Below are 10,300 nucleotides of genomic sequence, written 5' to 3' on the forward strand. Positions count from 1 at the left end.
TCTGACATCGACTATTACATTACATCAACTGTTAACAACTTTTTCACTACTAACAGTGACCAGCTACAGAGCAACAATATGCCTAAGAGGAAGCCAAAAGCACAACTTACCCGGGAGGATAGCTCAGATAGGGAACCGTCCTTCATCGCCATAGATGACGACAGTGATGCTCATCCATTTATGAGCACCATTGATATACCCTCTGAAACCACTCCTGAAAACCATCCCACTATTATAAAAAATCATAGAGATCCCAAAATCCCACCTCGCAAGGGCAAACCAATATATAAGAATAACTTCCACAGCAAAAGAAGGAAAATCACAAGGACTGTTAACTTTAATGGGCCACCAAAAAATAGGCAGAGAATTCCCTCTTCTGACAGCAGCGCCTCTATCAATTCCCCAGGGCCAAAAAGGAATAGATCAGAAGTAGAACCAGGAAATAAAAGCCCTCTTTCTAATATGACCATTACCAAATCTACATCTAAAAGAATCGTTATCTCCTCCCCACTACATGCTGCAAGACAACGCAGAACAGCTAAGCCTCCCTCCATTTACCTCACCAATATCACCTCCATTCTACCCCTAATTAACGAATTAAAAGAAATAAATGGCACAAACAGCGAGAATAGCACAGAAAACCACGAAAAATTTGTCATTTCTAGCCACAGAGCCACGGGAATTAGAATAGATTGTATTGATATAAACTCGCACAGTGAGATATTGAAACACCTTGAACAAACAGGCAGAAATCATTATACCTATCAGCACGTAGCCAACAGGGGCTGGAGAATCATCATTAAAAACCTACATCACACCACTCCTATAGATAACATTAAACTCGAACTAGGGAAATTAGGACACAAAGTAAGGTATGTCAATAACCTTAAATATTACAAAACAGGATTGCCCATGGATGTTTTTGAAGTAGAGCTTGACCCTCCCAAAGACCCAAAAGACCAAGCAGTTTACAATATAACTTCCATTGCAAATCAGGCCGTTAGAATAGAAAGACAGAAGAAGAGAACCACACCTGTACAGTGTCACAGATGCCAAGCATTTGGGCACACAAAGAACTACTGCAATAAGCCCATAGTTTGCGTAAAATGCTCAGGAAATCACCGCAGCCCGGAATGTAACCTGCAAGATGACGACGCCCCCACATGTGCCAACTGTAAAGAGAGCCATGTAGCTAGCTACAAGGGCTGCAGCTACTATAGAGATCAGCTTCAAAAGATATTAAAGCGCAAAGAGCGCAGAGAACTTAGAGAACCTGAAGCAACAAATGATGCTGACCCCTCCCCACTAGCAGTAAGCGCTGCGCCTATTGCAAGCAACAATGCAAACCAGCAACAAATGCAACCTGTAACCCAAAACATGAATAGTTCAGGAAGCCTAAACCTTAGAAATATAATCGCCAACAACATGCCTCTTAACAGTAGCTACTACACCATAAGTCAGAACTCAAATCAGGGACAAACCGGTAATTCTGAACTCATATTAGTGGCAGTGCAGGGAAACTTAGCAGCAGTCAACTCCCTCACTAAAAAGATGGACCTACTGCTAAACTGCATAACACAGTTACTAGATAAAGACAAGAAAACCAAGTAATAACTAAATGCAAAAACTAAATAGACTAGTTACCTTGCCAAAACTCTCTCTCTGGTTATTCTAGACCAACCGCTTTTATAAATACCAAATTCAGATCAGATACCAGAATTAAATCAGCACAATAAACAGCCAAAAACAGCCAATAAACTCACTTACCGCTAAATGCAGATATGACAGCACTACTCAGAAACCCAAGTAAAAAAGCTCTTTGATAACCCACAAAAATTTTCTCTAACAAAACCACAAAACAACATAAATCTAACAGATTACAATCAAGATATAAGATACACTTACCATTATAACTTATACTAACTATTATATGCCGCACCCTCCTCGCAGAAGCTCACTAGGGCCACACACAAACGATGCCCTGGCACTCAGCAGTCAGACATATGCACCCTCACCGGAAAGCAGCCTCTGACAGGACGCCAATATCCAGATAAAACCAAACCCGAGACGAACCGTGACTGCATGGTCCAAACAACACTGCACTACTGCACATAACTAGAAATCAAAAGCAAATACTCACATGTTCTCTTTAATTGCCAGATTGATAATCTCAGCACCAAATACGCCTATCAAAATCAAGCCTCCACTGGAACGATAAATATGCCAACTCACCTCTGCACCCTCCGATTGGATGCTGCCGTACATCCCAACCGCTGCACTGGACTGGGACTGACATCTTTTCGGGCACGCTCACCATGTGACGAAACAACCCAGCGAATTGCGCCCCACTCCCATGTGGCGGACGGAGACGTTCAGCAGCGACCATAAGTCTGCAAAAGGAAAAACATGAGTACCTGCTGCACTGCACTCGCACCCTGCCGTGCAACCTGTAGCATCCAGCCCTATACGAGCGACAGCGGCGATATTTGGCTGTCAAACGGCACCAACTGGAACCCCCTGAAACACCAAACAGAGGGCGAATTAACAAAACATACACTGCAAAATAATTGAAATATCAAAATTTGGACTAGATGCCAGAACAAATTAATACAAACCAGCCAATAAACTCACTTACTGCCAAATGCAGATATGACAGCACTAATCAGAAACTTAAATAAGGAAATACTCTGATAACCTACAATTCCCCTCCCATAAAACTACAGAACAATATAAAAAAAATTAATAGTTAATTGCATTTATTATCAACAATTACATAAACATATAACATACTGAATTTCCCTCGTAGAAGCCTATTAGGGCCATACAAAAACGATGCTTGGTACCCAATCAGCCTGACACATATTCTCCCACTGGAAAGCAGCTTACGCCAGGACACCAGCACTCATATGAAGCTAAACTTGAGACGAGCCACGACTGCACGACCCAAACAAACCTGCATACACCTGCACGAAAACCTGAAATCAAAAAGCAAACACTCATATGTCCTCTTTAACTGCCAGATTGACGAACCGAACGCTAACTCACGCCAATCCATCCTTAAAGGCCTTGCACCTCCTTATTGGACGCTGCTGCGCATCCTGACTGCTGCACTGGACCGGGATTGACATCTTTCCGGGCACGCTCACCATGCGACGAAACAACCCAGCGAATTGCGTCCCACTCCCGTGTGGCGGTCGAGAGACGTTCAGCGGTGACCACAAGCCTGGAAAAGGCAAAGACACGAACCCCTGCTACACTGCACCTGCATCCTACCGTGCACTTTGTAACATCCAGTCCCACATGAGCGGCAGCAGCGATATTTCGGCTGTCCAACGGCACCAACTGGAACTCCCTGAAACACCAAACAGAGGGCGAATTAACAAAACATATACTGCAAAACAATTGATTGCACAACTCAGCAGTTAAGTCTGTGCGTGACCTGCCCTTAAGGCCAGAACAAATGCCAAACATCCTGACATGCACCCTGCAATATCAAAACCTTCGATGACTGCCAAAATATCACTCAAATGTACACCCAGAGACAATCAGAACACAGCCAACATAGCTAAATATTAAACTAAATAACTCTCATCGAACATGCCTGTGCGATACCTGCCATATGGCCGAACCAAAGCCAAGATGCTAACACTGATGCTGAAAATTAAAAATAATAAACATCAGACCCCCACACCTATCCCATACTCACCCAGTCCCTCCCCCATATAACTTGCAAAGCACTCATACATTCCCTAACTCAACAGATCAACCATCACCACTGCAAATATGACCAGTTAATCTACAAGCCTCCACTGGATTGCTACCTATGCCAACCTGCTCTGAAAGGCTCCTTACCTCCCTACTGGACGCTGCCGTGCATTCCAACTGCTCCACTGGACTGGGATTGGCATCTTTTACATGCAGATAAAGGACGTACGCTGATGGCTGCATACCTAAAACGGCAGAGACATGTAAAGCAGCCGCCTTGCACCATGTGATACGCAGACCAATCCCCACTCAGCCCTATCTGCCACGAGCTGCCAACTGCGTATGCGATCGCGCAGCTCGCATGGCTACCGAGCAACAACAACTGACATGGGTCACCAACTGCGTAGCGCCTGCGTGGCCCATACTGCAACTGAGTCAGCACACTTGATGAGATGACAAACGACCACCTGGAGCTTCAGCCAAAACCCCCACCCCTATGCTGCATACAACAATGAAAAAAGCCCAAAGCCTATGGCAAAGTACTGCGAATCCAGGGCTAGCAAACCTGCCTGTGGACTGCCATAGACCCGCTGCTGCCCCAGCTGATCTATATAAGTTCCAAGCACACTGCCAACCCTGATGCAGCAGCACAGCAGTAGGCCAAAGGGCCCAATATAATGCTGCAAAACTACAGGCGTGGGACGCTATACGTGGACAGCACCCATTAAGAGGACTTTATAAACGATCTGAAGCGTGAACGCGCTAATTCAACCAGCTCCCAACCCCCGCCATCTTGGGCCGCCAACAGCGTATGCGAATGAGTGGCTCGAGCCTGTAGCAAAATGCAAGCCAGCACACAGCTAGCTCAGAAGACTAAACTCGGACTTAATGGATGCGAGCCACTAACTGCGTAGCGACCTTGTGGCTTGCCCTCCATAGAGCCTGCATGTCTGTACCCACGATGCCTTCAGCCACTTGGTTGATCATTGGAAAGCAGGGCTACCAAACATGCCCTGGGAACTGCACTAGACCTGATGCTGGATCAACAGTTCTATACAAGCCCTGTGGACTCTGGAAACCCTGCTGCAACGGCATAATAGCAAGCTGAAGACGGGATGCAAGCCACAACCATCTGTAGCCCCTAACTGCGTAGCAAACTTGGGGCTACCATTACTAACGCCTCCTGAAATAAGGAACTGGCCCATCAACAATGAGATGCACCCCTGGAAGTCTGCGCAATCCGCCCAAAGGACGATGGCGCCGAAATACTAGCTATAATAACTAACCCTATATTATAGCTAATTGCAAATGCAAAACCTTAAGCCTACTCCCAAACCAAACCTAAACATTAAGTTATGCTATCGCAAAGTATGGAGCGCCACATCTTGCCTACTGGTAACTTGAACCTCCATGCTCAACATCAGTATCCTATCCTTCCCCACCCCCCATACCCCAACTAGTCCGACTAAAAAGAATCAGCTGAAAAAGCAACACTAAAATCCATATAAACTGCCCTCCAAGGTAAACTAAATTCATAAATCCCATACCCACCAAGAACCAATCGATACAAACACACACACACACACACAAACCCACAACTGACTGTTCATGCTACAACGAATACAAAATTACACCGCTACACTCAACCAACCTATCAATAAGAGACTAAGACTGCAACAACAGTAATACTTGAATTAACTAAACAACAAAACCTAAAATGATAACGACCAAAACAGTCAAGCCTATAATTACCTAAACATACGCAACTAAACAGTAAACAATGACTAACAGTCAACTAACAACCTGAAGCATAAAACATACAACTTAAAAACTAAATCAATAATTTAAAACCTATAGACTCTGCACATAACTCCTAAAAATAACTCTTGCCTTGCTAACAGCTGCGATAACCACAAAATCTCAACCTAAACTGGACCAGCTCCACCTTGGGGAAGCTGGAGAGTTATAAATTGTTCGTTGGCAATTTCAAACCTCCAGCCCCCGAGGCACTGTAGCAACTCACCCCTCGCATCGTAGCAAACTCACTCCTTAAAGACCAAGTTATAAAAACAGTACTAAATTTTACTCAACATACACACCCAAACCGTTAACAAGATTCAAATCAGTAACCAATCAAAACAGAAACAAAACATAAACTTAAATTTAAAATTTAAACTAAATCGCTAAACTCATAACCATAAAAGTAACTCTTGCCCTGCATATTGCTACGATAACTAAAAATAAACAACTATCTCGGACTAGCTCCCTCTTGGGGAAGCACGGAGAGCTCAGGTTGTTCGTTGGCAACCTTGAGCCTCTTTGCCCCTGAGGCTCCATAAACCCACCCCTCCCCCACCCCCCACCCACACCCACAATACATCTTAAAGAGTAAGCTGCAAAAGCAATGTCTCCATGATTAAATGTACCCTCTAGTCTAAGTGAACTCGGCATAAAAAGCCAGCATGTAAACATAGAGGGAACAGCGCTGTGAGCTGAGCTTAACAAATGTTAAGCTTAACTTACAGCGCTGTACCCCTCTCCCAAAATCTCACCAATACTAACGTCCCAGACTACCACACTCTATGGCCCATTATCGTATAAGGCTCTTGTACCCGACCTAAAGCTGTACATGTAAATCCCATTATTTTACGAAACAGAATAAATAAGCTGCCCTCTCACTCTTGAAGGCAATGCTAGATTTGAGTTGGCATATACGCTACTCCAAACAATTAAATAAAAGTGACAAGTTAATAAATGTTTTTAATCGCCAATATATATGTTAAATGTGCAAGTTGCTAATTCAGCTGCAACAGAAAGGAACGGACCATTAAGGAGGAATTAAACCTAATTCCCCAGCTAATCCAAACCACGAGGAGGAAAATTTTCACGTCCGCCATTTTTCTTCCCCCTATGCCTTTTTCCCAGCGATAGGAAGGCACTGGTCCGGTAACTATAAGGCAACCAAGACCTGACTTTCCTGAAATAAGGATCATATAAGCCGTGCGCAGTTCTCTCCCTGCACCAAAAACCAAAAAGCAAAAGTAAAATAAACTATATTAATCCATATTTTCCTCTGACAAAGGAGAAACGAAAAACGAAAATTGAAAGATCTAGGTTAGATCGAGTGCAAAGCAAGAGTGAAGGAAAGACAGTGTAAAAGGCAAGCAGGAAACATAACGGACTACTCCTATAACACTAGCGAGAGAACCATCAAACCGCAGCTAGCCCTCCTACTCCAGTCTCTCACACACACTGATAACCCTCTCTCACCGACCTACTCACTCAAGAGAAACCGACTCTCACAAACACTGACTCAACTAAAAGAGCTTTCACAGTGAGAACAGCTTTAACCACCACAATCGTACACGACACTGTTAAGACTAACAGAAACACTAGCTACGCTCTCTACAGCAACCAACACGACTAACAGACATTTCTGCTAACTCTACATCCCATTGCTAGACACTAACTGTTAAACCGGACAATGTCGCACCATGACAGTGATTGTAACCCATCCCCAGTGGTCTCTCTGGATTCCTCTGTTAGCCGAAATGACATTAGTTTGGATGCTGTAAACGTAGTAGGCACAACTATTGTCGTCAACACTGATATACATTCTACACCAAAAGACGCAAACAAAAGAAGCTACTACATAAAACAGCACAAACCTGACCCCTCTACACTCAATAAAGCTAGGAAGACTCTGCCGCTATCCCCTAACAAATTAAATAACCAAAAGAAAACAGGCAATAATTCAAACCCCCCAAGCCAAACCAATACCCACAAAAACAAAAACAAACATACACACATGAGGACCTTTGACAACTCAGTGGATGCCTTAGCATCCATACTAGAAATTAACCCAAAAGAACTCATGCTCTATGACGAGAACAACCCAGGGATTAATATCAGGCGAGAGAACATACCACAACTTATACAAAACATGGACCTCGACTCCCCTGGACTAACAGAAGCCCCCACAACAGAGAAGAACTCACACCTAATGCCCCCCTCCCCCCCTCCCTCACCCACTAAATTTACAGTGGTTGAAGGAAAAAGGAAGCGGAAATCACAAAGTGCCGAGACCACTCCTGAGGCTAAAAGACAACCACTCCCTTACAGTAAAAAATCCCCAACTAAACTACCTGAAATAAAACTACCAAACACTAATATTGCGCGTACCCTGAGCCAATCTACGGACAAACACAAACCACCCTCCATCTACCTACATGATATAGATAACATCCAACCGTTAATTGACATACTACGCAACGTTGGGGAACACCCAAACAACTTCCTAATCAATAATGCAGGAAGGGATGTCACCAGGATAAACTGTGCCGATACTCCCTCATACCAGAGAATCCTAGCCTACCTGGAATCCATGGGTATGAACATGTACACCCATCAACCAGCCAGCGACAAAGGATATAGGATAGTAATTAGAGGACTTCACTACTCAACCCCCCATGCTAATATTAAAAAAGAACTAATAAACCTTAACTTTCTTCCCAGATCAATAAATACCTTCCGTAACAGGGTTACAAAACAACCCATGAATCTATTCGAGGTTGAACTGGCCCCCACTAATGGCAGGAACAACGAAGATATTCTCACAATTAGGTCTCTTGGAAACCAGCAAATCATTGTTGAGCAAAAACTCAGGAGGAACGGCCCGGTGCAGTGCCACCGGTGCCAGGGTTTTGGACACAGCAAAAACTACTGTAGGCGCCCGTTCAAATGTGTAAAGTGTGCTGGACTACACCCCACCACGCAATGCACATTTGCTAAAACCAGTGCACCTGTATGCGCAAACTGCAGGGAAATGCACCCTGCTAGCTATAGAGGATGCAAAGTCTACAAAAAAGAGCTTAATAATTATAACATCAAAAAATTACAGAATAACAACAAAGGAAGAAATGTGTTAAACGCACCAAACTCGTCCCCCCACAATCCACAAAACCCAGTGACAAGGAACTCATCTCCTGGAAGACCTGGACTAACCACCTCTAACAGCCATAACAATAACAACCTGGCACAACAACGTCCACAACCTGCAAGAAGAAATGTAACAAAAAACAGCAACACACCAGACGGATCCCGAACTGATATGCATAACACACAGGGCAAGTCTAACAATAATAAGCATAATAGTCCTCATAACCAAACAAATAAACCAACATTCAGTCAGGTACTTAGGAACAAGAATCCATTTAACCAAAAAATGTACCCAAAAAGGTTAGGTCCCAACCCGGCTGAAAACCACCTAAACAACTTTAGGGAAAAACTCAGAATCGAACAACAAAGTAAGGCACCTATCCCCATTCCCACACAAAACGAAGCCTACACAAACCATCCCAGTCTGAGTAAGGCTCAAACTGAACAATCCCCTAAAATGGACATAATACTTGAGGCAGTACAAGTAACTGCCAACTCAATGGCGGAAATGGGAAAAAAAAACGGACGCCCTCATCTCCTGTCTTTTAATGCTTCTGACTCCAGGAGTTAAGACCAGCAACATCGACAATGACACTAACAATGCCTAGACCCAATACCCCTAACCACACAGGCACCATTAGTAATCTAAAAATTGCTACCTGGAACGCCTGTGGAATTCGTAACAAACTACTAGAATTAGAGGCCTATATTAATCAAAGAAATATAGATATAATGCAAATCATAGAGACGCGACTAATAGCTAATGATACCAATAACAGTACTAATGAATTTAGTATCCCAGGGTATACTCTCTATAGCACTCCTCACCCCTCGGGGAATAGGAAAGGTGGAGTTGCCACCTACATCAGAAACACTATCAAGCACATAGCTTTACGGTCAATCTCAATCGACTGTATACAAATAGCTCCCATCGCTATTCACATGAACAATGAGATCATCGTAATCTCACCAATATACTGCCCCCCAAGCTATATTTGGAGCACTGCACACTTTGATAAACTTTTCAAATATATGCAAAGCCTAAATCGAGGCACAAAATATATGCTCATTGGAGACTGGAATGCAAAACACTCCTGGTGGGGATGTCCCAAAGCCTGCAAAAGGGGAAAACCCCTCCTTGAAGCAATTCACCAACACAAAAGCCTACAAGTTCTGGCTACTGGGGGTGCCACACACTACCCATTCGACAACAAGAAAAAGCCCTCAGCCATAGACTTTGCTGTGTATGCTGGCATACACTGTAACAAAATAAATATCACATCATCAGCTGAGCTGAGTTCGGATCACCTGCCAATCTTAGTAGATCTCTCATCCAACGGCCCCATTGAAACAGTGGGAGCTCCTAAACGCCTCCTCCCAGGTTCAGCCAACATTAAGACCTTTTGCGATATCCTAAATCAAAATATAGCACTTAATATCAAACTCGACACACCAGTCGAAATCGATAAGGCAGTTGAACAACTCAACAATTGGATATATCAGGCAGCTAGGGAAGCAACGCCACAACAAAACCCACTCAAAGCTAATAAACTTAAAAATACGCAAATATACTTGGACGACAAGACGAAAAAAACTACTCAGGGACAAAAAACTCCTCAAAAGATCACTAAACAAACACCCAAACCCAGTAATCAAA

General features: G+C 43.6%; 1 long non-coding RNA gene across 1 annotated transcript; it reads left to right on the plus strand.

Moving 5' to 3' along the window:
• The first annotated feature begins 1,495 nt into the window (after nt 1–1,495).
• LOC138929378 (uncharacterized) lies at nt 1,496–4,558 on the plus strand. The gene is made up of 2 exons (XR_011445760.1): nt 1,496–1,607; nt 1,951–4,558. It is a non-coding gene; the product is annotated as an uncharacterized lncRNA (long non-coding RNA).
• The last annotated feature ends 5,742 nt before the right edge of the window (nt 4,559–10,300 follow it).

The sequence above is a fragment of the Drosophila kikkawai genome, unplaced genomic scaffold (assembly GCF_030179895.1).
Source record: "Drosophila kikkawai strain 14028-0561.14 unplaced genomic scaffold, DkikHiC1v2 scaffold_179, whole genome shotgun sequence".
In the NCBI taxonomy this organism is placed as follows: Eukaryota; Metazoa; Arthropoda; class Insecta; order Diptera; family Drosophilidae; genus Drosophila; species Drosophila kikkawai.